At 46.1% G+C, this 27,394-nt stretch overlaps 1 long non-coding RNA gene across 1 annotated transcript; it reads left to right on the forward strand.

Annotated features, from left to right (window-relative positions):
- Window positions 1-1,507: 1,507 nt before the first annotated feature.
- LOC135212361 (uncharacterized) lies at window positions 1,508-21,910 on the forward strand. The gene is made up of 3 exons (XR_010313889.1): window positions 1,508-1,586; window positions 2,311-2,412; window positions 21,811-21,910. It is a non-coding gene; the product is annotated as an uncharacterized LOC135212361 (long non-coding RNA).
- Window positions 21,911-27,394: the final 5,484 nt, after the last annotated feature.

The raw sequence follows: 27,394 nt of genomic DNA on the forward strand, positions 1-27,394 counted from the left end.
ACCACGAAAAAGAATAAATGTAGATTTTTTTGAAGAGAAGATTAGAAATAATTTTGAATAGGTAACTGAGGCTGGTTGGAGCTGGAGCCAGCCAGTTCGTACGGTCAAGATCTAGTTTATGTTCTAGGTCTTGGTTTGCACAACAATCAACGGTGTCAGGTCATGCATCTGATAAACATCCAAATGCATCCACAAATTAAAAATTATAATACTAATTATTTACCTTTAAAGATATTTGTGTGTGAGACTTATAAAAAGAATAGTAAAAAAAATTCATAACTTATTATTAGATTTGAACTAGCATACGCTTTTTAAATAAAAAGCGTGGAAATTTTTTACGTGTGGATTCCACACTCCACACCTAATCACAATGTGGACAAGATAAGCCGTATTAGTGCCGTCATTTCCACACAGCCCTGACTGACTTGTAGGGTCCTTGAAGAACCTACACTGAATTTATGTAGATCAAAGATTTCAGAAAGACTAGACCTCAGTCTGATAGTTATGACTGATTGTTTCTTTCAGTGGCTCAACGGGTCGTAATGAATGAAACAAACGCCCTAAAGGATGTACCAACTGGAATCTCATCCTTTGACTGGTATATATGTAATAGGTAAAAACTTTGCTAGGTTTAGAGAAAACAATGCTGCTCCTAATGGAAAGCCAGCCCACCGAGTCCAGCTAGAACATGTCCCAGCGAGAAATGGTAAGAGCCTGTAATGTACAAAGCTGGTGATTTAAAGGTGTGAACACGAGACAAGTCTGAAGAATTCTCAGTGCCATGTCTCTTCTCTTAAGGCCAGATCTTGGCCATCATATTCAGGATCCTGTTATCAAAGTTGATACATTACAGGATAATCACCAGTTGTTTAATCTGGGAGAGATTATGATGCATTGAATCGCCACCTGCAAAAGAAGATGGCTGAGATATCCATGTTAGCGCCTCAGTGGCGTGGTTGGTTTGGTGTTTGCTTCTCACCTCGGTGGTCGCGGGTTCGATTCTCGGCCATTCCATTGAGGAGTGAGAGATGTGTATTTCTGGTGACAGAAGTTCATTCTCGACGTGGTTCGGAAGCCACGTAAAGCCGTTGGTCCCGTTGCTGAATAACCATTGGTTTCATGCAACGTAAAAACACCATACAAACCATCAGGCAATGTTCAGAGATGTCCACCTCTGAAGCTGAAAGTTATATACTGAAGGACGTGAAGTAAAGTGCATAACATTTCGAGCCAGTGGCCCGGTACCTGAGATTGGTAGGTGTGTTTTGGATGGAAAATCCAGATCTTGAGGGGCGTGTTTATCTCCCCCAGGGCGATGAAGAATCGTCGGCTCTGTGTCATGATCAGTTACTGCTGCTGTGGTGGGAGGCTGAAACCAACATTCTTTGCACGCTTGAATTTCAAATGAATGGTCCTTTTGGTGCGCGAGTTCCATGTGAATAGGTTTCGTCTACTGAAATAATAATAATGTGACTTTTCTTTTCAAGGTCAGAGTGCTCTTCATTATGCTGCCAGTAAAGGCTATGGAGCCTTAATAAAAATGCTCGTAGCCAATGGGGCTTCCTTAACAGCGATCGACTCACAAGGTAAGCGTCAGTGAACATTCGGTATCCCGTCGTTGGTGTCCATCAAGTGTCAGATATACTGTATATTGCATTTCCCCTCTTTTTATGGGATCTTTAGATAAACTATCCATCAAAACGTCATACAAAAACAGCCATAAGGAGAATTATGTGCAAGCACATAAATTTCTGACTCATACCAAAATCGAACACAAGTCTACTTTCCCAGATACGTACATAATTATGATACCAACAATACCCTCGGGCATAGCATATGAGCATAAGTGCCCCCGCGACATAAATGTAAACAAGGAAATAAAGGAAAGGCTGCAAATATCCCATTCACAAATTCCTGAGATGTAGGCTAGTATTGTACCAGCCTCAGCTTTTTTTTTTTTTTTTTTTTTTTTTTTTTTGCCATGCACCTAGGTTAGGTTAGGTTAGGTTGGGTTGAATCAGGTTAGGTTAGAACCTCCTACAGCAATTTGAGAGTGGGGAACATAATGAGATTATTTTCAAGAAAATTCTATGGTTAGATATATTATATATATACATATATACATATATATATATATATATACATATATAATATATTATCTATATATATATATATATATATATAATATATAATATATATATATATATGTGTGTGTGTGTGTGTGTGTGTGTGTGTGTTGTGTGTGTATCATATGAGTTCCCTGCATAGTTACTGCCTCCTGGTAACAGTATTTCTTCCTCTTTCTCGCAGGTTACACACCGCTGATGATGACCTCGCGACTTTCGAATCCACTTGGACCAATGAAATTGCTCTTGGACAGCGGTAGTGACGTCAACGCCCTCAGTTATTTCCGTAATTTACTCCAAGTTTATCTTAGTTTAACCAGACCACTGAGCTGATTAACAAATCTCCTAGGGCTGGCCCGAAGGATTAGATATTTTTTTTACGTGCCTAGGAACCAATATGTTACCTAGCAACGGGATCTACAGCTGATCCGAACCGCATTATATTGGGAAATTAATTTCTAATCGCATGAAATAAATTCCTCTGGACCTACGTTGGCAGAACGGAAAATCGAACTTCTGTGTACGGAATCGGTAGGCGAGCACGTTAACCATTCGTCCAACGAGGAGCTGGTAATGGATTCTAATAGATAAAAGATGAAATATCTAATGGAAAATGTATGGGAATGACTGGATCAGCTTATAATTCAAGATTGATCTGTTGTGGTGATTGTTTTCTAGTCTGGTAAACTATTCAATGACAACAACTTTAACTAAGAAATACCCATAGTAGCTCGAGTCTTGAAGAAATGGAGAAACGAATCCACAGTTATGTATGGGTACATATTTTTAAAGATGAAAAAGGTGAATCGAACAGTTTGCTGAAAGCTTCCTGTTCAGATCGATCTTTAAATATACTCTGTACATATGTACAAAACTGTGGACCTTTTTTCTCTAATAAATTTTATATTGCTCCCGAAGATTATTGTGGATTATTTTCCCATATAACGCGATTTTTACGATTTTTTTCTCTGTTGTGCATAGGAAACTTATATAACCCATTTCCAGTTCTTTTATCGTTTGGTATGTATAACTGAATCACGAAAGTTTGGAACGTGATAAATCCATAAATAAAGGTATAAGCCATGAAGGGAAAATAAACAACGGAGTTTCTGCAAGATCTTTCGACTCGACGTCCATTACTCAGCAGACAGTTTGGATGTATACTCTGTTTTTTTTTCCATCTGCCCATCCGCCTGTGGTGGTCGTGCATGGTAACACTGCGTCCCGGGCTTTAAATAGTTACGCTATGTGCAAGTTTTAGGTAAGTAAAAGGATATCTGGGTGTACATTTGCAACTGAAAAGTGTTTTAATAATTTACTGTATGGGAATTACACCGTTAATATTCTAAATAGGATATTATTTAAAGCCCGGGATGCAGTGTTACCATGCGTAAACACCATAGGCGGATGGACAGATGGAAAAAAAAAAAAAAAAAAAAAAAAAAAAAAAAAAAAAAAAAAGAGTACAATGGTAGCGAGATCAGGGAAAACTGCAATGATGAGAGTTGAGCCTTTCATAATCTCATTCACTTCAGCTTGTTATTGTTGAAGGAGCAGACAGACGTGTTTTTGCCCCTTCACTGCATCACTTGAGAGTTGCTTGATCCTCATAATCTACGCTGGTTGCGTCTGTTCTTCTGCGTAAGATGTTTAAGTTGTACTTACAGGTACTGGGAATCTTGTAGTAGAATTCATTTGTTGTTTTGATGTCAGTTGGTAATTCTCCTAAATGTATCATGTCCCAGATGACGTCTTTGCGCTGCTGCTGTTGCCTTTTGAACATACACAACACAATCGCCGTAGTGTATTGATTAAGTAATAGTTTATGATTTTTCTTTTGTAGCTACGTTATATGACCCAGTTGGTAACTGGTAAGAAACTTACCACTTATAATTTGTAATATCCTTACGTACTGTAATAGAAATTTAACGGCAAAGCGGTTAGAGCAGAAGTTTATGAAAAACAGTTATCATTACCATGAAAATATGTTGCATTATTTTTCTTCTCTCTCTCTCTCTCTCTCTCTCTCTCTCTCTCTCTCTCTCTCTCTCTTTTTTTTTTTTTAAATCCCGACTCATTTTCTCAGGTAATAGGTCAATTCAAAGATAGAAATTCTAGAATGTTCTATAGATATCAGAGACTGATAGAGTCCTCCCATATCAGCATTGAACGCTACCGAAAGGGAAATTGTTCATTTTTATTCCATCTCGATCAATTTTTCATTGTTACATGTCATTACAAGGGTTATATTTTCCTGATTTTGATAAAGCTTGGAAAGTTGCTACTCTTTTACCAAAACATTTCTCCATTTGGCTCATTTTTAAGGGTCATATTCTGATGTCAAGGTTAACATTTCGTTCTTCTGTGTGAGCAGGTATATTGGAGGTTGGTAGTTCCTCACTGGACGTGTGGGTTGTGTACTCGCCTATCAGTCTGTTAGCACGAGTTCTCTTCCAGCTGCTTCAGTGTGGAATCAGAAGAATTTATTTCTGGTGATTAGAAATGTATTTCTCGATATGATGCGGTTCGGATCCCACAGAAAGCTGTAGGTTCCGTTGCTAAGTAACTAATTGGTTCCTAGCCAATTAAAAAGATATCTAATCCTTCGGGCCAGCCCTAGGAGAGCTGTTAATCAGCCCAGTGGTATAGTTTAAGATATATTTAACTCTTTTTTTTTCTTTGTTAAAGTTTGGTGACAACTTTTCACAAATATTTTGTCATTGGAATACTGTTAAGGCCTAATGTTAATTTATAGGCTAATACTCTATTTTTCATGAATTTGGTTATATTTGGTAAATAGGTACATTACCAGTAGATGACTACTTTTAAAAATGTTGATTTTCAACGTAACGTATCAATCACATATCACTTTAAAGGATACAATCTTCTTCTTAACTAATTTTAATGTCATTTGCCAAGTAGGCACTGCTGGGGATAGTTCCCTTGTTTCCTTGGCTGTCTTAAATTGATTTCCATTGCGTGGAGCCAACGCGTTTCTGATTCTTGCAAACAGTAACAAATCGACTTCCGTTTGTAGTTTGATCTTCTCAAATATGTAGTATGGCCTTCCAATCCATCACCAGCCATGGGCACTGACATTTTACAGGTTGTCCAGGAACTTTTTTTAATCTACAGGCTTAGTGACCATCCCTCTTCAGCATTGAGCTACGCAGGTGCAATACGTATAATTTTTAAAAAATCTACGAACGCGTTCAAAACTATCGCCTACAAAGTCTAGTGTCTAGCCAAATTTTCAAAGTTTGCCCTTCTTCCGCTGAGGATGAACTCCACGATTTTAGATAATCCTTATTCATGTTTTCCTGCCTACCAACGAAACAACAGAAAAATTATGAATGACGATGGTGCCTTTGAAAGCATTTAAATGATTTGATAAGTTATTGGTACAGATTGTGCATTCATGGCTGGTCACAGAAGGAGAGCTAGACTAGAGGAAACCCGTCCAAAAGATCGCGTATACGTGACTGGTCACAGAAGCGGACCAGACTGGAGGAAACCGTCCAAAAGATCGCGTATGGGTGACTGGTCACAGAAGAGGACCAGACTGGAGGAAACCAGTCCAAAAGATCACGTATATGCGTATATGTAACTGGTCACAGAAGCAGACCAGACTAGAGGAAACCCGTCCAAAAGATCGCGTATACGTGACTGGTCACAGAAGCGGACCAGACTGGAGGAAACCGTCCAAAAGATTGCGTATGGGTGACTGGTCACAGAAGCGGACCAGACTAGAGGAAACCTGTCCAAAAGATCACGTATATGTAACTGGTCACAGAAGCAGACCAGACTAGAGGAAACCCGTCCATAAGATCGCGTATACGTGACTGGTCACAGAAGCGGACAAGACTGGAGGAAACCGTCCAAAAGATCGCGTATGGGTGACTGGTCACAGAAGCGGACCAGACTGGGAGAGGAAACCCGTCCAAAAGATCGTGTATATGACTGGTCACAGAAGCGAACAAGACTGGAGGAAACCGTCCAAAAGATCGCGTATGGGTGACTGGTCACAGAAGCGGACCAGACTGGAGGAAACCCGTCCAAAAGATCGTGTATACGTGACTGGTCACAGAAGCGGACCAGACTGGAGGAAACCCGTCCAAAAGATCGCGTATACGTGACTGGTCACAGAAGCGGAATAGACTGGAGGAAACCGTCCAAAAGATCGCGTATGGGTGACTGGTCACAGAAGCGGACCAGACTAGAGGAAACCTGTCCAAAAGATCACGTATATGTAACTGGTCACAGAAGCAGACCAGACTAGAGGAAACCCGTCCAAAAGATCGCGTATACGTGACTGGTCACAAAAGCGGACCAGACTGGGAGGAAACCGTCCAAAAGATCGCGTATGGGTGACTGGTCACAGAAGCGGACCAGACTAGAGGGAAACCTGTTCCAAAAAGATCACGTATATGTAACTGGTCACAGAAAAGCAGACCAGACTAGAGGAAACCTGTCCAAAAGATCGCGTATACGTGACTGGTCACAGAAGCGGACCAGACTGGAGGAAACCGTCCAAAAGATCGCGTATGGGTGACTGGTCACAGAAGCGGACCAGACTAGAGGAAACCTGTCCAAAAGATCTCGTATATGTAACTGGTCACAGAAGCAGACCAGACTGGAGGAAACCGTCCAAAAGATCGCTTATACGTGACTGGTCACAGAAGCGGACCAGACTAGAGGAAACCAGTCCAAAGGATCACGTATATGTAACTGGTCACAGAAACAGACCAGACTGGAGGAAACCCGTCCAAAAGATCACGTGTATGTGACTGGTCACAGAAGCGGGAACCAGACTGGAGGAAACCCATCCAAAAGATCGCGTATGGGTGACTGGTCACAGAAGCGGACCAGACTAGAGGAAACCCGTCCAAAAGATTACGTATGGGTGACTGGTCACAGAAGCGGACCAGACTAGAGGAAACCCGTCCAAAGGATCGCTTATACGTGACTGGTCACAGAAGCGGACCAGACTGGAGGAAACCCGTCCAAAAGATCGTGTATACGTGACTGGTCACAGAGGCGGACCAGACTGGAGGAAACCGTCCAAATGATCGCATATACGTGACTGGTCACAGAAACAGACCAGACTAGAGGAAACCCGTCCAAAAGATCGCGTATACGTGTCTGGTCACAGAAGCAGACCAGACTGGAGGAAACCCGTCCAAAAGATCGCGTATACGTGACTGGTCACAGAAGCGGACCAGACTGGAGGAAACCTGTCCAAAAGATCGCGTATACGTGACTGGTCACAGAAGTGGACCAGACTGGAGGAAACCCGTCCAAAAGATCGCGTATACGTGACTGGTCACAGAAGCAGACCAGACTGGAGGAAACCCGTCCAAAAGATCGCGTATACGTGACTGGTCACAGAAGCGGACCAGACTGGAAAGGGAAACCCGTCAAAAGATCAACGTATACGTGACTGGTCACAGAAGTGGACGGACTGGAGACCCGTCCAAAAGATCGGACGTGACTGTCACAAAAAAGCGGACCAGACTGGAGGAAACGTCAAAAATGCGTATACGTGACTGGTCACAGAAGCGGACCAGACTGGAGGAACCCGTCCAAAAAGATCGCATATATGATGGTCCACAAAAATGGCTGGACAACTGAGGAACGCGTCAGATTCACGTATGGGTGACTGGTCAGCAGAGCAGACCCAGCTGGGGAAACCGTCCAAAAGATCACGTATGGGTGACTGGTCACAAAAAGCGGACCAGACTGGAGGAAACCGTCCAAGAATCTATGTGAACTGGTCACAAAAGCGGACCAGACTGGAGGACACCCGTCCAAAAGATCAGCGTATGGGTGACTGGTCAGCGGACCAGACTGGAGGAAACCGTCCAGTCGCGTATGGGTGACTGGTCAGAGGACCAGACTAGAGGAAACCTGTCCAAAAGATCACGTATATGTAACTGGTCACAGAAGCAGACCAGACTAGAGGAAACCCGTCCAAAAGATCGCGTATACGTGACTGGTCACAGAAGCGGACCAGACTGGAGGAAACCGTCCAAAAGATTGCGTATGGGTGACTGGTCACACAAGCGGACCAAACTATAGGTAAAACCCTGTGCCCAAAATATCACGTATATGTTACTGGTCAAAAACAGAAGCAAGACCAGACTAGAAGGAAAACCCGTCCAAAAAGATCTGCGTATACGTGACTGGTGTCACAGAAGCGGACAAGACCTGGATGGCAACCAGTCCCAAAAGATCGCGGATGGGTGACTGGTCCTACAGAAGCGGACCAGACTAGAGAAAAACCATGTCCAAAAGAAATCATCACGTCTATGTAACTGGTCACAAAGAAGCAGACCAGACCTAGAGGAAAACCGTCCAAAAGATCCGCGTATACGGTGGACTGGTCACAAAGAAGCGGAACCAGACTTGGTAGGAAACCCGTCCAAAAATATCGTGGGTATACGTGACTGGTGTCACAGAAGCTTACCAGACTGGAGTCAAAACCCGTCCCAAAAATATCGCGTATACGGTGACCCCTTGTCATCAGAAGCGGAACCAGACTGGAGGAAACCGTCCAAAAACGATCGTCGTATGGGTGACTGGTCCAGAAGAACGGACCAGACTAGAGGAAACCTAAGACCTTTCCAAAAGATCCAGTGATATGTAACTGGTCAAACAGAAAATGCAGACCGCATACTAGAGGAAACCCGTCCAAAGAATCTCGCGTATACTTGACTGGTCAGCAAAAGCGGACCCAGACTAGGAGGAAACCGTCCGCAAAAAGATCGCGTATGGGTGGACTGGTTCCACAGAAGCGGACCCCGACCTAGAGGAAACCTAAGAAACCTTTCCAAAAGATCAATTATAATTGTAACTGGTCACAGAAGCAGACCAGACTAGAAGGAAACAACCTTGGTCCCAAAAGATCGCGTATACGTGACTGGTCATCCAGAAGCGGACCAGACTAGAGGAAACCTTGTCCAAAAGGATCTCGTATAATGTAACTGGTCACAGCAAGCAAGTACCAGACCTGGAGGAACCCGTCCAAAAGATCGCGTATACGTGACTGGTCCACAGAAGCGGACCCAGACTAGAGGAAACCAGTCCAAATGGATCACTGTATATGTCAGCTGGTTCCACAGAACAGACCAACTAGAGAAACCCCGTCCAAAAAGATCACTTGTGTAACGTGAACTGGTCCACAGAAGCGGACCAAGACTGGGAAAGGAAAACCCATCCAAAAGATGGCGTATGGGTGACTGGTCACAGAACGGACCAGACTAGAGGAAAACCCCGTCCAAAAGATTACGTATGGGTGACTGGTCACAGAAGCGGACCAGACTAGAGGAAACCCGTCCAAAAGATCGCGTAATACGTGACTGGTCACAGAAGCGGACCAGACTGGAGGAAACCCCCCGTCCAAAAGATCGTGTATACGTGACTGGTCACAGAAGCGGACCAGACTGGAGGAAAAAACCCGTCCAAAAAGATCGCATATACGTGACTGGTCACAGCAGACCAGACTAGAGAAACCCGTCCAAAAGCATCGCGTATAATGTGACTCCGTCACAGGAAGTGGGACCACACTGAGGGAAAACCCGGTCCAAAAAGATCGCGTATGTGGACTGGTCACAGAAGCGGACCAGACTGAAAGAAAAACCCGTGGAAAAAATCACGTATACCGTGAACTTGGTCACAGAAGTTGGACCAAGACTGGAGGAAAACCTGTCCAAAAAGATCGCGTTATACGTGACTGGTCACAGAACGGACCAGATGGAGGAAACCCGTGCCCAAAAAGATCGCGTATGGGTGACTTGGTCAACAGAAATTCGGACCTACTGGATGAAACCCGTCCAAAAGATGCGCATAATTATGTTGAACTGGTCACAGAAGCGGACCAGACTGGAAGGACGAACCCGGTCCAAAAGATTCAACGTTATACGTGGAGTGGTCACAAGAAACAGACCGCTAAAGTGGGAGAGGAAACCCATCCAAAAGATCGCGGTATACCGTGACTGGTCCAACAGCAAGCGGACCAGACCTGGGAGGGAAACCCGTCCAAAAGACTCGTGGTATAACTGTACTGGTCACAAGAAGCGGACCAGACTGGAGGAAACCGTCCAAAAGATCGCATATACGTGACTGGTCACAGAAACAGACCAGACTAGAGGAAACCCGTCCAAAAGATCGCGTATACGTGTCTGGTCACAGAAGCAGACCGGACTGGAGGAAACCCGCCCAAAAGATCGCGTATACGTATGACTGATCACAGAAGCGGACCAGATTCTGGAGGAAAAACCTGTCCAAAAAGATCGCGTATACGTGGACTGGTCACAGAAGTGGACCAGACTGGAGGAAAACCCATCCAAAAGATCACGTATACGTGACTGGTCACAGAAGCGGACCAGACTGGAGGAAACCCGTCCAAAAGAAAAAAAAAAAAAAAAGATCGCGTATACGTGACTGGGTCACAGAAGCCGTAGACTGGAAGAAAACCGTCCAAAAAGATCACGTATACATGACTGGTCACAGAAGGGACCAGACTTGGAGGAAACCCGTCCAAAAGATCGCCGTATACGTGACTGGTCACCAAAAGCGGGACTAGACTGGAGGAAAAACCCGTCCAAAAGATCGCGTTATACGTGACTGGTCACAGAAGCGGACCAGACTGGGGCGGGAAACCCGTCCAAAAGATCGCATATATGACTGGTCACAGAAAAGGGTACCAGATGGAGGAAAACCCGTCCAAAAGATCACGTATGGGTGGACTGGTCACAGGAACGGACCAGACTGGAGGAAACCCGTCCAAAAGATCTCGTATACGTGACTGGTCACAGAAACGGACCAGACTGGAGGAAACCCGTCCAAAAGATCGCATATATGTGACTGGTCACAGAAGCGGACCAGACTGGAGGAAACCGTCCAAAAGATCTCGTAATGGACGTGACTGGTCACATAAGCGGTACCCGCCTGGAGGACCACCGTCCAAAAGATCATGTATGGGTGACTGGTCCAAAGAGCGGACCAGACTGGAGGAAACCCTGTCCAAAAGATTTCGTATATTTGTGACTGGTCACAGAAGCGGACCAGACCTGGAGAAAACCCGTCCAATAGATTCTCGTATACGTGACTGGTCACAGAAACGACCAGACTGGAGGAAACCCGTCCAAAAGATCTGTACGTGACTGGTCACAGAAGCGGACCAGACTGGAGGAAACCGTCCAAAAGATCGCGTATGGGTGACTGGTCACAGAAGCGGACCAGACTATAGGAAACCTGTCCAAAAGATCACGTATATGTAACTGGTCACAGAAGCGGACCAGACTAGAGGAACCGTTCCAAAAAAGATCGCGTATTGGTGACTGGTCACAGAAGCGGACCAGACTAGAGGAAACCGTCCAAAACTATCGCGTATACGTGACTGGTCACAGAAGCCGACCAGACTAGAGGAAACCCGTCCAAAAGATCGCGTATGGGTGACTGGTCACAGAAACAGACCAGGCTAGAGGAAACCCGTTCAAAATATTGCGTATATGTGACTGGTCACAGAAACAGACCAGACTAGAGGAAACCCATCCAAAAGATCGCGTATACGTGACTGGTCACAGAAGCGGACCAGACTGGAGGAAACCCGTCCAAAAGATCGCGTATACGTGACTGGTCACAGAAGCGGACCAGACTGGAAGAAACCCGTCCAAAAGATCGCGTATACGTGACTGGTCACAGAAGCGGACCAGACTAGAGGAAACCCGTCCAAAAGATCGCGTATATGTGACTGGTCACAGAAGCGGACCAGACTAGAGGAAACCCGTCCAAAAGATCGCGAATGGGAGACTGGTCACAGAAACGGACCAGACTGGAGGAAACCCGTCCAATAGATCTCGTATACGTGATTGGTCACAGAAACGGACCAGACTGGAGGAAACCCGTCCAAAAGATCTCGTATACGGGACTGGTCACAGAAGCGGACCAGACTGGAGGAAACCGTCCAAAAGATTACGTATGGGTGACTGGTCACAGAAGCGGACCAGACTGGAGGAAACCCGTCCAAAAGATCGCGTATACGTGACTGGTCACAGAAGCGGACCAGACTAGAGGAAACCCGTCCAAAAGATCGCGTATACGTGACTGGTCACAGAAGCAGACCAGACTAGAGGAAACCCGTCCAAAAGATCACGTGTACGTGACTGGTCACAGAAGCGGACCAGACTGAAGGAAACCCATCCAAAAGATCGCGTATGGGTGACTGGTCACAGAAGCGGACCAGACTAGAGGAAACCCGTCCAAAAGATCACGTGTACGTGACTGGTCACAGAAGCGGACCAGACTGGAGGAAACCCATCCAAAAGATTGCGTATGGGTGACTGGTCACAGAAACGGACCAGACTGGAGGAAACCCGTCCAAAAGATCGGTTATACGTGACTGGTCACAGAAATGAACCAGACTGGAGGAAACCCGTCCAAAAGATCACGTGTACGTGACTGGTCACAGAAGCGGACCAGACTGGAGGAAACCCGTCCAAAAGATCGCTTATACGTGCCAGTCACAGAAACGGACCAGACTGGAGAAACCCGTCCAAAAGATCGCGCATGGGTGACAGGTCAAGGAAGCGGGACAGGACTGGAGGAAAACCCGCCAAAAGATCGCGTCTTTATGGGTGAATGGTCACAGAGAAAGCGGACCAGACCTGGAGAAAACCTGTCAAAAGATAGCGTTATAGGGCGACTAGTCACAGAAGCGGACCAGGACTGGTTGGAAATCAATCCAAAAGATACGTGCTGGGTGGACTGGTCACAGAAGGGACCAGACTGGTTGAAACCCGTCCTCCAAAAGGATGCGTCTATGGGTGACTGGTCACAGAAAACGCGGACCAGGACTGGAGGAAACCCGGTCCCCCCCCCCGTAAAATCCCGCGTTATGGGTGACTGGTCACAAGAGCGGACCAGTGACTGGAGGAAAAACCTGTCCAAAAGACGCCGTTAGGGCGACTAGTCACAGAAGCGGACCAGACTGGTGGAAATCAATCCAAAGATTACGTATGGGTGACTGTCACAGAAGCGGACTCAGACTGGTGGAAACCCGTCAAAAGATCGCGTATGGGTGACTGGTCACAGAAGCGGAACAGACTAGAGGAAACCCGTCCAAAAGATTGAGTATGGGTGACTGGTACCCAGAAGCGGACCAGACTAGGAGGAAAACCCGTTCCAAAAGATCGCATATGGGTGAATGGTCAAAGGCGCGGACCAGACATAGGGAGGAAACCCGTCCAAAAGATAGCGTATGGTGGTGACCCGGTCACAAGGAAGCGGACCAGATAGAGGAAACCGTCAAAAGATCAAGGGTAAATAGGGACGGGTCCAAAACAGAAGCGACCAGACTGAGGAGGAAAACCGGTCCAAAGATCGGGGCGTAGTGGTGGAACTGGTCACAGAAAGCGGACCAGACTGGAGGAAACCCGGTCCAAAAGATCCCACGTATGGGTGACCTGGGTCACAAAGAAGTGGGACCAGGACTGGAGGAAACCCGTTCCAAAAGATCGGTATGGCGGTGGGGACGGTTCACAGGAAGCTGGATCAGACTAAAGAGGGAACCTGTCCATAAGGGATCGAGTATATGGGTGACTGGTCACAGGAAGCGACCAGACTAGGAGGAAACCCTGTCCCAAAAGAATTTGCGTATGGTGTGAACGGTCACAGAAGCGGGACCAGACTTGGAGGAAACCCGTCAAAAAATCGCGTAGGTGAATGGTCCACAGAAGCGGGACCAAGGACTGGAGGAAACCCGTCCAAAAGGAATTAACCCGTATGGGGGACTGGTCAACAGAAGGGACCAGACTGGAGGGAACCCGTCCAAAAGATTAACGTATGGGTGACTTTGGTCACAGAGCGGACCAGACTGGGAGGAAAACCGTTCCAAAAGATTACGTATGGGTGACTGGTCATCAGAAGCAGACCAGACTGGAAGAGGGACCAGTCCAAAAGGTCGCTTATGGGTTGACCTAGTCCACAGAAGCGGACCTAGAGTGGGAGGGAAACCCATCCAAAAGATTGCGTATGGGTAGACTGGTCACAGAACGGACAAGACTGGAGAAAACCCGTTTCCAAAAGATCGGTTATACGTGACTGGGTCACAGAAATGAACCAGACTGAGGGAACCCAGTCCAAAAGATCACGTGACGTGACTGGTCACAGAAGCGGACCAGCCTGGAGGAAACCCGTCCAAAAGGGTCGCGTATACGTGACTGGTCACGAAAAGGGACCAAAACTGGAGGAAACCCGTCCAAAAAAGATAACGTGTTACGTGACGGGTCACAGAAGAGACCAGACTGAAGGAAACCCATCCAAAGGTCGCGTATTATGAGTGAATAGTCACAGAAATGAACCAGGACTAGATGAAACCGTCCAAAAGCTCACGTGTACGTTGACTGGTACAGAAGCGGACCAGACTGAAGGAAACCCATCCAAAAGATCGCGTATGGGTGATGGTCACAGAGCGACCAGACTAGAGGAAATCCGTCCAAAAGATCACGTGATATAACTGGTCACAGAAGCGGACCAGATGGAGGAAAAACATCCAAAAGATTGCGTATGGGTTGATTGGTCACAGAAAGGACCCAGACGGAGGAAACCCGTCCAAAAGATTCGCGTATGGGTGACTGGTCACAGAATGCGGGACCCAGACATGGAGGAAACCCGTCCAAAAATCGTTACGTATGGGTTGAACTGGGTCACAGAAGCATGGAACCCAGACTGGAGGAAAGAAACCCGTCCAAAAGATTTTAACGTATTGGGTGACTTTGGTCACATAAGGGCGGCCCTAGGACTGAGGAAACCCGTCCAAAAGAATTACGTATGGGTGACTGGTCACGAATCGGAACCAGACCTGGAGGAAACCCGTCCAAAAGATTACGGTATGGTTGAAACCTGGTTCAAAACAAAGGGCAGCAGACCACTGAAGGAAAACCATTCTCAGAAGGACGCGTATACGTGGATGTTCCCACAGAAAATGGACCAGGACTGGGAACGAAACCCGTCCCAAAAGGTCCGCGTATGGGTGACTAGTCACAGAAGCAAGACCAGACTGGGAGGAAAAACCCGGGTCCAAAAGGTCCGCGTATGGTTGAACTAGTCACAGAAGCGGGACTAGAGTGGAGGGAAACCCGTCCAAAAGGTCCGCGTATACGTGACCTGGTCACAGAAATGGACCAAAAGGGTGGGAGGAAAACCGCGTCCAAAAAGCGGTCGCGTATGGGTGACTAGTGACAGAAGCAACCGAGGATCAGGAGGAAACCCGTCCAAAAAGATCACGGTGTACGTGACTGGGTTCAACAGAAGCAGACCCAGACTTGAAAGGAAACCCATCCAAACAAAAGATTGCGTATGGGGGTGACTGGTCACAGAACAGCTGGACCGAAACTAAGGAAAGGTAAATCCGTCCAAAAGATCACGTGTACATAACTGGTCCCACAGAAGCGGACCAGACTGGGAGGAAACCATCCAAAACAAAGATTGCGTATGGGTGACTGGTCACAGAAACGGACCGGAGACTGAGGAAAACCCGTCCAAAGATCGCTTATACGTGACGGTCACAGAAATGGACCAGACTGGAGGAAACCCCGTCCAAAAGATCACGTGTACGTGACCTGGTCACAGAAACGGACCAGACTGGGGAAACCCGTCCAAAAGATCGCGTATGGGGTGACTGGTCACAGAAGCAGATCAGACTGGAGGAAAAAACCCGTCCAAAAGATCGCGTATTGGGGTGACCTGGTCACAGAAGCGGACCAGACTAGAGGAAACCAGTCCAAATATCGCGTATAGGTGACTGGTTCACAAAAGCGGACCAGACTAGAGGAATCCCGTTCCAAAAGATCACGTGTACGTGACTGGTCACAGAAGCGGACCCAGAACTGAAGGAAACCCATCCAAAAGATCGCGTATGGGTGAACTGGTCACCAGAAGCGGAACCAGACTAGAGGAAAACCGTCCCAAAAGATCACGTGTACATGACTGGTCACAGAAGCGGACCAGACTGGAGGAACCCATCCAAAAGATTGCGTATGGTGACTGGTCACAGAAGCGGACCAGACTAGAGGAAACCCGTCCAAGATCGCGTATATGTGACTGGTCACAGAAGCGGACCAGACTAGAGGAAACCCGTCCAAAAGAATCGCGAATGGGAGACTGGTCACAGAACGGACAGACTGGAGGAAAACCCCTCCAATAGATCTCGTATACGTGATTGGTCACAGAAACGGACCCAGACTGGAGGAAACCCGTCCTAAAGATACTAGTATACGTGACTGGTCACAGAAGCGGACCAGACTGGAGGAAACCGTCCAAAAGATTACGTATGGGTGGCTGGTCACAAAGCGGGACAGACTGGAGGAAACCCTCCAAAAGATCGCGTATACGTGACCGGTCACAAAAGAAGCGGACAGACTAGGGAAACCCGTCCAAAAGATCGCGTATACGTGACTGGTCACAGAAGCGGACCGACTAGAGAAAACCCGTCCAAAAGATCGGTATAACGTAGACTGTGACTGGACAGAGCAGACCAGACTAGAGGAAAAACCCGTCCAAAAGATCACGTGTACGTGACTTTGGTCACAGAAGCGGACCAGACTGAAGGCAAACCCATCCAGAAGATCGCATATGGGTGACTGGTCACAGAAGCGGACCCAGACTAGAGGAAAACTGTCCAAAAGATCACGTGTACGTGACTGGTCACAGAAGCGGACCAGACTGGAGGAAACCCATCCAAAAGATCGCGTATGGGTGACTGTTCACAGAAACGGCCCAGGACTGGAGGAAACCCGTCCAAAAGATCGTTATACGTGACTGGTCACAGAAATGAACCAGACTGGAGGAAACCCGTCCCCCAAAGATCACGTGTTACGTGACTGGTCACAGATAGCGGACCAGACTGGAGGAAACCCGTCCAAAAGATCGCTTTTATACGTGACCGGTCAAGAGGAAAACGGGACCAGACTGGAGGAAACCCGTCCAAAAGATCTCGTATGGGTGACTGGTCACAGAAGGCGGACCAGACTGGAGGAAACTCCGTTCCAAAAGATCGCGTATGGGTGACTGGTCACGAGAAGCGGACCAGAACTGGAGGAAACCCTTGTCCAAAAGATCGCGTAGGGTGACTAGTCACAGAAGCGGGACCAGACTGGTGGAAATCCATCCAAAAGATTACGTATGGTGACTGGTCACAGAAGCGGACCAGACTGGTGGAAACCCGTTCCAAAAAAGGATCGCGTATGGGTGACTGGTCACAGAAGTGGACCAGACTAGAGGAAACCCAGTCCAAAAGATCGCTTTTTGGGTGACTGGTCACAGAAGCGGACCAAGACTAGAGGAAAACCCGTCCAAAAGGATCGCGTATGGGTGACTGGTCACAGAAGCGGACCAGACTAGAGGAAACCCGTCCAAAAGATAGCGTATGGGTGACTGGTTCACAGAAAGCGGACCAGATAGAGGAAAACCCGTCCAAAGATCACGTATAGGTGACTGGTCACAGAAAGCGACCGACTATAGGGTAAAAACCCCGTCCAAAAGATCACGTATTGGGTGACTGGTCACAGAAGCGGACCAGCTGGAGGAAACCGTCCAAAAAAAAAAAAAGATCACGTATGGGTGACTGGTCACAGAAGTGGACCAGACTGGGAGGGAAACCCGTCCAAAAGATCGCGTAGGGTGACTGGTCACAGAACTGATCAGACTAGAGGGGAAACCTGTCCTTAAGATCGCGTATGGGTGACTGGTCCCAGAAGTGGACCAGACTAGAGGGGAAAAACCTGTCCAAAAGATCGCGTATGGGTTGACTGGTCACAGAAGCGGACCAGACTGGAGGAAACCCATCCAAAAAAATCGCGTATGGGGTGACTGGTCACAGAAGCGGACCAGACTGGAGAAACCCGTCCAAAAGATTTACGTATGGGTGACTGGTCACAGAAGCGGACCAGACTGGAGGGAAACCCCGTCCAAAAATGATTACGTATTGGGTGACTGGTCACAGAAGCGGACCAGACTGGAGGAAACCCGTCCAAAAGATTACGTATGGGGGTACTGGTCACAGAAGCAGGGGGACCAACTGGAGGAAACCATTCCAAAAAAGGACGCGTATACGTAGACTGGTCACAGAAATCTGTGAAATGGACCCAGACTGGAAGAAAACCAGTCCGAAAAGGTAGCGTATGGGTGGACATTTTTTTTTTTTTTTAGTCACAGAAAGCAGAACCACAGACTAGGAGGGAAACCCGTCCAAAAGGTCCGGCGTTCTATGGGTGGGAACTAGTCAAACAGAAGAAGCGGAACTAGAGTGGAGGAAAACCCGTCCAAAAGGTCGCGTATTACGTCATGTGACTGGTCACAGAAATTTAGTCTGGCATTTTAAAATGGACCAAAACTGGAGGAAACCCTGTCCAAAATGGTCGCGTATGGGTGACTAGTCCACAGGAAAAGCAGGACCAGAACTAGAGGTAAAACCCCGTCCAAAAAAAAATGATCAACGGTGTACGTGGGACCCCCCTGGTTCACCCCCAAGAAGGGGAAAAAAAAGCGGACCATGGGACTGAAGGGAAAAACCATCCCAAAAGATCGGTGATGGGTGAACTGGTTCACCAGAAGCGGCACCAGGACTAGAGGAAATCCGTTCCAAAAGATCACGTGCACATAATACCTGGTCACAGAAGCGGGACCAGACTGGAGGAAAAACCCATTCCCAAAAAAGATTGCGATGGTGGGTGACTGGTCACAGGAAACGGACCAGACTTGGAGGAAAAACCCGTCCCCCAAAAAAGATTTGCTTATACGTGAACTGGTTCAACAGAAAATGGACCAGAACTGGAGGAAAACCCCGTCCAAAAGATCACGGTGTTAACGTGGATCTGGGTCACAGAACGGACCAGACTGGGAGGGAAAACCCGTCCCAAAACAAGATCGCGTCTATGGGTGACCTGGTTCACAGAAGAAGAAGCGGACCAGACTGGAGGAAACCCGTTCCCTGTTCCCAAAGATCCCGCGATCTAGGGCGGTGACATGGTCCACAGAACAGAAAAGAAGCGGACCAGAACTAGAAGGAAACCCGCCGTCCAAAAATATCACGTATAGGTGACTGGTCACATGAAGCGGACCCAGACTAGAGGAAACCCGGTCCAAAATGAGATCACGGTGTCACAGTGGACCCTGGTCACAGAAGCGGACCAGATTGAAGGAAAACCCATCCAAAAGTATCTTCGTTATGGGGTGGACTGGTCCACAGAAAGCGGACCAGACTAGAGGAAATTCCGTCCAAAAGATTCACGTTGTAACATGACTGGTCACAGAAAGCGGGACCAGAACTGGAGGAAAACCCATCCAAAAGGATTGGGCGCTATGGGTGACTGGTGACAGAAAGAAACGGACCAGACCTGGAGGAAAAAACCCGTCCCAAAAGATCGCTTATACGTGAATGGCCACAGGGAAATGGGAACCAGGACTGGAGGAAAACCTGTCCAAAAGAAAATTCAACAGGGTGTAACGGTGACTGGTCACAGAAATCGGGACCAGCACTGGTGGAAAGAAACCCGTTCCAAAAACGATCGCGGTACTTTGGATGGGTAGAACTGGTCACAGGAAGCGGACCAGGGACTAGAGGGAAAATAACTCGTCCAAAAGATCGCGGGTATGGGCTGTGGGGAACTGGTTCAACAGAAGTGCGGAACCCAGGGACTAGAGGAAATGAAAACCCAGTCCAAAACAGATCGACGTTTATGGGTGACTTGGGTCCACAGCAGGCGGGACCAGGACTACGAGGAAAACCCAGTCCCAAAAGATCGCAGTTATGGGTGGGACTGGTCACAGAAGCCGGACCAGACTAGCAGGAAAAACCTCCCGGGTCCAAAAGATCGCAGGTCATACGTGTGGATGGGTCAACATGAAGCGGACCAGACTAGGAGGAAAGGAAACCCATCCAAAAGATACACTGTATACGTGATGGTTCACAGAAAGCGGGACCAGGAACTGGAGGTAAAAAATCCGGTCCAAAAGATTACGTTATGGGTGGACTGGTCACAGAAAGTGGACCAGGACTGGAGGAAACCAGTCCTAAAAAGATTACGGTATGGGTGACTGGGTCACAGAAGAAGCGGACCAGACTAGAGGGAAAACCTGTCCAAAACAAGATCCGTCGTATGGGTGACTCGGTCACAGAAAGCGGCGACCCAAGGACTGGAGGAAACCCTCCCCGTCCAAAAAAATCGCGTAATGGGATGACTGGTCACAGAAGCGGACCAGACTGGAGGAAAACCCTGGTCCAAAAGATTACGTTAATGGGTTGACTGGTCACAAAGAAGCGGACCCCTAGACTAGGAGGGAAACCCAGTCCAAAAGATTTCCTCGTGTGGGTGGGGACTGGTCACAGAAAGCGGGACCAGACTTGGAGGAAAGGAAACCCGTTTCCTCCAAAACGATTACGTCTATGGGTGGACTTGGTCCAACAGAAGCAGTACCAGGGACTGGAGGCGAAAACCCGTCCAAAAGATTATGTATTGGGTGACTGGTCACAGGTAACGCAGGCACCAAGATTGGAGGGAAACCAGTTCCAAAAGGTCGCGTATAACGTGACTGGTCCACAAAAGAAATGGACCAGACTGGAGAAAGAAAACCCAACCCCCGTCCAAAAGGTCGCGTATGGGTGATTATGGTCACAAAGAAGCAAGACCAGACTGGAGGAAAACCCCATCCAAAAGGTCGCGGTATGGGTGACTAGTCACAGAAGCCGGTGACCAGAAGTGGAGGAAACCCACGATCCAAAAAGGGTCGCGTTAGTACGTGATGGTCACAGAAATGGACCAAGACTGGAAGAAACCCGTCCAAAACAAGGTGTCGTGTATGGGTGACTAGTCCACAGAAGCAGACCAGACTGGCTGGAACCCAGTCCAAAAGATCGCGTATACGTGACTGGTCACAGAAATGGACCAGACCTGGAAGGAAACCCATCCAAAAGGTTCCACGTATGGGTTGACTAGTCACAGAAGCAGGACCGGACTGGAGGAAACCCCGTCCAAAAGGTCGCGTATAACGTGACTGGTCCCACTGAAAATGGACCAGGGACTGGAGGAAACCCGTCCAAAGGTCGCGTTATAGGGGTGACTAGTTCACAGAAGCGGACCAGGAGTGGAGGAAAACCCGTCCAAAAGAATCGCAGAGTATATGGTGACTGGTACAAGAAGCGGACCAGACTGGAGGAAACCCGTCCAAAAGATCGCGGCGTATATGTGACTGGTCAAAGAAGCTGACCAGACTGGAGGAAACCCGTCCAAAAGATCGCGTATACGTGACTAGTCACAGAAGCGGACCAGACTGGAAGAAACCCGTCCAAAAGTTTGCGTATACGTGACTGGTCACAGAAGTGGACCAGACTAAGGGAAACCTGTTCACCTCAATAAGATTTCTAGGAATACAGTTAAAACAAAAGCTATGAAAGTTTGAAGACAAAATAGTCAGAGTGAAGGAAGATTGTGGGTTCTCTGAAAACTAGAATGAGATGGGAACTATCTGTAAGACCTTTGGGGCTGTGGAATATGTCATCAAGAATTGTGTGTATCGTTCTATGGTCACTTAAACTCACTCTATCTTTTTATAATCGATGTTATTTTAGCTTAATGTCAAAATACTATTAGATTTTAAAAACTCGATGATTTTCTTCTCTTCACAGATGGTACCCTTATACATCGCCTTGTCTTGAGTAGGGACTCTGAATCGCTTGGGTACGCGATGAAATTTTGTCCAAATCTTCTTCTCATGGATAACAGGGGTACGACCTTATTTCTCTCGTTATTTGAATCACACTTCTCTTCTTGAACTGCTATACTCGGAAAAATTCTGACCCCTCTAACAAATGGTACTCAGGAAGAACACGACAAATTTAAACAGAGAAATTTTCTCCCAACCAGCAATTTTACTGACGCAGTATCTATTTTTGTTTACTCGTAGGCCGAACTCCTCTGGCATTAGCAAATCAAAAGTCATATTCGGAAATAGCTGATGTCTTACAAGGTAAGTCACTGTGTTTGTAATATTGTGAAGATGAAAATGAGAGGTTGCATGGGAAAAGCACATTGAAGTTTTTTTTTTTACTTTATTTAGTTCGGGACTTCTGAAAGCAGAAATTATTTCTTAGCATTCAAATCTTTTGGACTATCTAAAAATTAGTTTTTAGTTCTTTATCTGACTGCTTGTTTTTTACTAGATCAGTGATTCTTAAACTGGGACGCAACAGGTTGCCAGATGGTGCTTATCATTTTTCAAATTTGTGATGTTAGTTGCAAAATTACCAAAAACTGCATATTTATCAAAACATTTAACAGCAATGAAACTAAAATCTATCATTCGTCCATATATTCATATACGCAATGAGGTATAATAGTATACAAATTTACACTTTGGCAAAAATCTAAGAACCACTGAACTAGATGTTGCTGTACTAATGTTTACAACGATTACCAGATCTGAGGAAGATCTGGTAAATATTTTATACAGAATCCTATTCGAGGCATCAGTATTAACTATAAAGAATGAGTCGTATTCCATTAAATGAAGCATATTAAAAACAAACATAATTAAGAGCTGAAAAGTTTGATAATACATCATTCTGGTTACAGTAGCCTGTAATAATATCCTTGATGAAACTGAGGGTCTTTTGAGAGCAAAATCATTACTAGTTACACTACACTAACTGTCGTTTATTCACAGAGGACCACGACTCGCTCTGCGTCTACCAGATGCAGGTGTATGAAGCAGGCCAGTACAGGTAGTGATAATTTGCCGTTTATTCTTTTCATCTGCATGGTAATAATAATATTTTTTGCATAAACTATGAATTTCCTTTTCTCTCTTTTGGGAGGTCAGTTTGTGTATGCTCAGCTCAACTCTCCTTTCAGTTACCTTTCGCACTGTCATAGTCAGTGCCACATTTTTCAGAAGCTGGATTATCTTCTTTCCTACAGTTATCCCTACACTATGGGGTCGGTTGCCTGATGCACCTTTCCTTACAACATCAGGCATAGTTTATTATTTGGCAAAGGGGTTTTTACGACCGCATGCCCTTGCTGTCATCAACCACAGTTATTGGCGGTGGGCCTCGCTTTTTGCTAAAACCCCCCCCCCCCCCCCCCCCCCCCCCCCCCCCCGTAATATGCAGGGCAGCAGTTTCCGCAGGTATGGCAGTGGGCCTAGCATTTTGCTAAAAAGTAATATGGAAGGGCAGCGTTTCTGCCAGTTATTAGCAGTGGGCCTAGCTTTGACTAAAAAAGTCCACTTGCATGACAGCAGTTTCCCACATTATCGGCAGTGGTCTAGCCTTTTGCTCAAAAAAGTAATATGGCAGGGCAGCAGTTTTCCGCAGTTATATGGGCAGGGGTCTAGCCTTTGCTAAAAAGTATATGCAGGGCAAGCAGTTTCCGCAGATTCATTAGCAGTGGGCCTAGCCTTTGACCTAAAAAGTCCACCTGCCATGACAGGGCCCCCCAGTTTCCCACAGTTATTGGCAGTGGGTTAGCCTTTTACTAAAAGTAATATGGAGGCAGCAGTTTCGCCAGTTAGGGCAGTGGGCCTAGCCTGTTGACTTAAAAAGTCCACCTGATGGACAGCAGTTCCAAAGTTATTGGCAGTGGAGGCTATGCTTTGCTAAAAAAGTAATATGGCAGCGGCAGCAGTTTCCGCAGTTATAGCAGGGTGGTGGGCCTAGCCTTTGACTAAAAAGTCCACCGTATGACAGCAGTTTACACAGTTATGGCAGTGGGTCTAGCCTTTTGCTTAAAAGTAATATGCAGAGCAGCAGTTCCGTTTGCAGTTAGTTTAGCAGTGGGCCTAGCCTTTGACTAAAAAGTACCACCTGCATGACAGCAGCTTTCACCAGTATTGGCAGTGGGTCTAGCCTTTGCTAAAAAAGTAATATGGCAGGGCAGAGTTTCCGCAGTTATAGCAGTGGGCAGCCTTTGACTAAAAAGTTCCACTTGCATGACAGCAGTTTCCCCAGTTATTGGCAGTGGGTCTAGCCTTTTGCTAAAAAAGTAATATGAAGGGCAGCAGTTTCTGCAGTTATTAGCAGTGGGCCTAGCCTTTGGACAAAAAAGTCCACTTGCATGACAGCAGTTTCCCACAGTTATGGCAGTGGGCTAGCCTTTTGCTAAAAAGTAATATGGCAGGGCAGCAGTTTCCGCAGTAATTGGCAGTGGTCTAGCCTTTGCTAAAAGTAATATGGCAGGGTCAGCAGTTTCCGCAGTTATTAGCAGTGGGCCTAGCCTTTGACTAAAAAAGTCCACCTGCATGGACAGCAGTTTCCCACAGTTATTGGCAGTGGGTCAGCTTTTACTAAAAAGTAATATGGCAGGGCAGCAGTTTCCGCAGTTATTAGCAGTGGGCCTAGCCTTTGACTAAAAAGTCCACCTGCATGACAGCAGTTTCCCACAGTTATTGGCAGTGGGTCTAGCCTTTTGCTAAAAAGTAATATGGCAGGGCAGCAGTTTCCGCAGTTATTAGCAGTGGGCCTAGCCTTGACTAAAAAAGTCCACCTGCATGCAGCAGTTTCCCACAGTTATTGCAGTGGGTCTAGCCTTTTACTAAAAAGTAATATGGCAGGGCAGCAGTTTCCGCAGTTTTTATTAGCAGTGGGCCTAGCCTTTGACTAAAAAGTCCACCTGCATGACAGCAGTTTTCCCACAGTTATTGGCAGTGGGTCTAGCCTTTTGCTAAAAAGTAATATGGCAGGGCAGCAGTTTCCGCAGTTATTAGCAGTGGGCCTAGCCTTTGACTAAAACGTCCACTTGCATGACAGCAGTTTCCCACAGTTATTGGCAGTGGGTCTAGCCTTTTTGCTAAAAAGTAATATGGCAGGGCAGCAGTTTCTGCAGTTATTGGCAGTTGGTCTAGCCTTTTGCTAAAAAGTAATATGGCAGGGCAGCAGTTTCTGCAGTTATTAGCAGTGGGCCTAGCCTTTGACTAAAAAGTCCACCTGCGAGACAGCAGTTTCCCACAGTTATGGCAGTGGTTGGGTCTAGCCTTTTGCTAAAAAGTAATATGGCAGGGCAGCAGTTTCCGCAGTTATTAGCAGTGGGCCTAGCCTTTGACTAAAAAGTCCACCTGCATGACAGCAGTTTCCCACAGTTATTGGCAGTGGGTCTAGCCTTTTGCTAAAAAGTAATATGGCAGGGCAGCAGTTTCCGCAGTTATTAGCAGTGGGCCTAGCCTTTGACTAAAAAGTCCACCTGGCTATTACAGCAGTTTCCCACAGTTATTGGCAGTGGGGTCTAGCCTTTTGCTAAAAAGTAATATGGCAGGGCAACAGTTTCCGCAGTTATTAGCAGTGGGCCTAGCCTTTGACTAAAAAGTCCACCTGCATGACAGCAGTTTCCCACAGTTATTGGCAGTGGGTCTAGCCTTTTACTAAAAAGTAATATGGCAGGGCAGCAGTTTCCGCAGTTATTGGCGGTGGGTCTAGCCTTTTGCTAAAAAGTAATATGGCAGGGCAGCAGTTTCCGCAGTTATTGGCAGTGGGTCTGGCCTTTTACTAAAAAAGTAAGACTGCGAGGCAGCAGCTGTCCTTTTAGTTGCCTTTCAGGAAACGCAGGACCTACGGTGGTAGTATTCTTACACCGCATGGTGGTTTTCAGAAGCTGGATCATCACAGGTGCCAAATTTAGTTGGTTTTTACAATCTTCTGACCTTAAGCAGGAACATCCGCCTTCTTTCAGGACTTTTCTCCCCTTCTTTTTCCTGTTCCCTCTCTGTGGGTTGCCCATCTCATTGGCTTCTGAACAAGGGAAAACCCCAAACTTCCCTGGCACCTTTCTCCCATTTTTGCTTACTCGGGGAGTAAGCCTACAGACTACTTTCATATTGTTGTTCTTGTTAAGGGGTATGAAAGCCTTAAAAGGTCTGAAAAAGACGTCTCGCGTTGAATTAAAGATACAGGAATTTTCAGATAGGATACTCATGATTTATGTATGAAAATGAAAATGTAAAAAATAATGTGCATGTTAAGCAGCACAGGACAATTATGTCTAATAAAATATAGTGTATTTATTTTCATTTTCGTTGGTGAAACAATGCACTATCTGACCAATGATTTTAGCACACGCATCGAGTAAGCTGGATGTCGGATCACGTCTTGTTTTCTTTCTAAGTTTGATTATTCTTTAGTGTGTTACATTACGTTATGATGTCACTAATTACTTTGAATCCCGTTACCTCTTTGTAATGATATTCTTTTTTACACAATCTCATGCTGATTTCTTTGTATTTTTTAGTAACATAAGCATCACTCTTAAACAGTCAAAGATTTTAATTTAAAACAGGAAATTTAATTCTTAAAATGTTTTAACTTAAAGTTGTTGATAAGTATTAAAAAAAATTGTAACATCCACTTTTTTTTTTTTTTTTTTTTTGCTATCTCGGATTTTCTCAGACTTTGTTTCCCTTCGGCAAACCGCCATTTTGTTATTTATACTCCTTTTTTTTTTTGCGCCCGGGGGCCCCTTTTAACCTTTTACCACACTTCTCTACCGTGTCTCATTTGCGTGAGTCAGCGCAAAAGCACTTGGCACTGACCTTCCATCCATTATATTCCAGTGGTATTTGCTTGCACATATCCATACACACATACATAGACTCACACACACACATACACACACACACCCACACACACACACACACACACACACACACATATATATATACATATATATATATATATCATATATATATTATATATATATATATATATATATATATATGTGTGTGTGTGTGTGTGTGTGTGTGTGTGTGTGTGTGTGTGTGTGTGTGTGTGTGTGTGTATGTGTGTGTGTGTAATTACAAATCCCTGATGCTTCCAAAAAGAAGGCCAGACAGCTGGTTACCTTCACAGATTGTGTAGTCAAGCTTAGCTGCAAAATTCCTCCATTGAACTTCAAAGATACATCAGAGAATGTGTAAGTGTTGTCTTGCCCATTTCTAGGTTGTTGAAGTGTTGTGGAAGTGTTGCTTCATTGTTTGTTGCTTGTTGTTTTTTTACTGCGTTGTTGATGTTATGCCTCTATTTATTAGATTTTCTTCTAATTCTATGCCGTTAATTTCAATTCTTTTGGGAGACATTGAGCTTAACCTTGAGCCTGCTTTTAATTACTATATGAGAGATTGCAGAGTGCTTTACTCAAAAATTCGAGGCTAAAGGTCACCTTCTTTTGGTCTCCAGAGTTTTTGCCCATAACTACGATTTGATGTTCATATCTGAGACAAGTTAT

Source organism: Macrobrachium nipponense, chromosome 40, assembly GCF_015104395.2.
Source record: "Macrobrachium nipponense isolate FS-2020 chromosome 40, ASM1510439v2, whole genome shotgun sequence".
NCBI lineage: Eukaryota > Metazoa > Arthropoda > Malacostraca > Decapoda > Palaemonidae > Macrobrachium > Macrobrachium nipponense.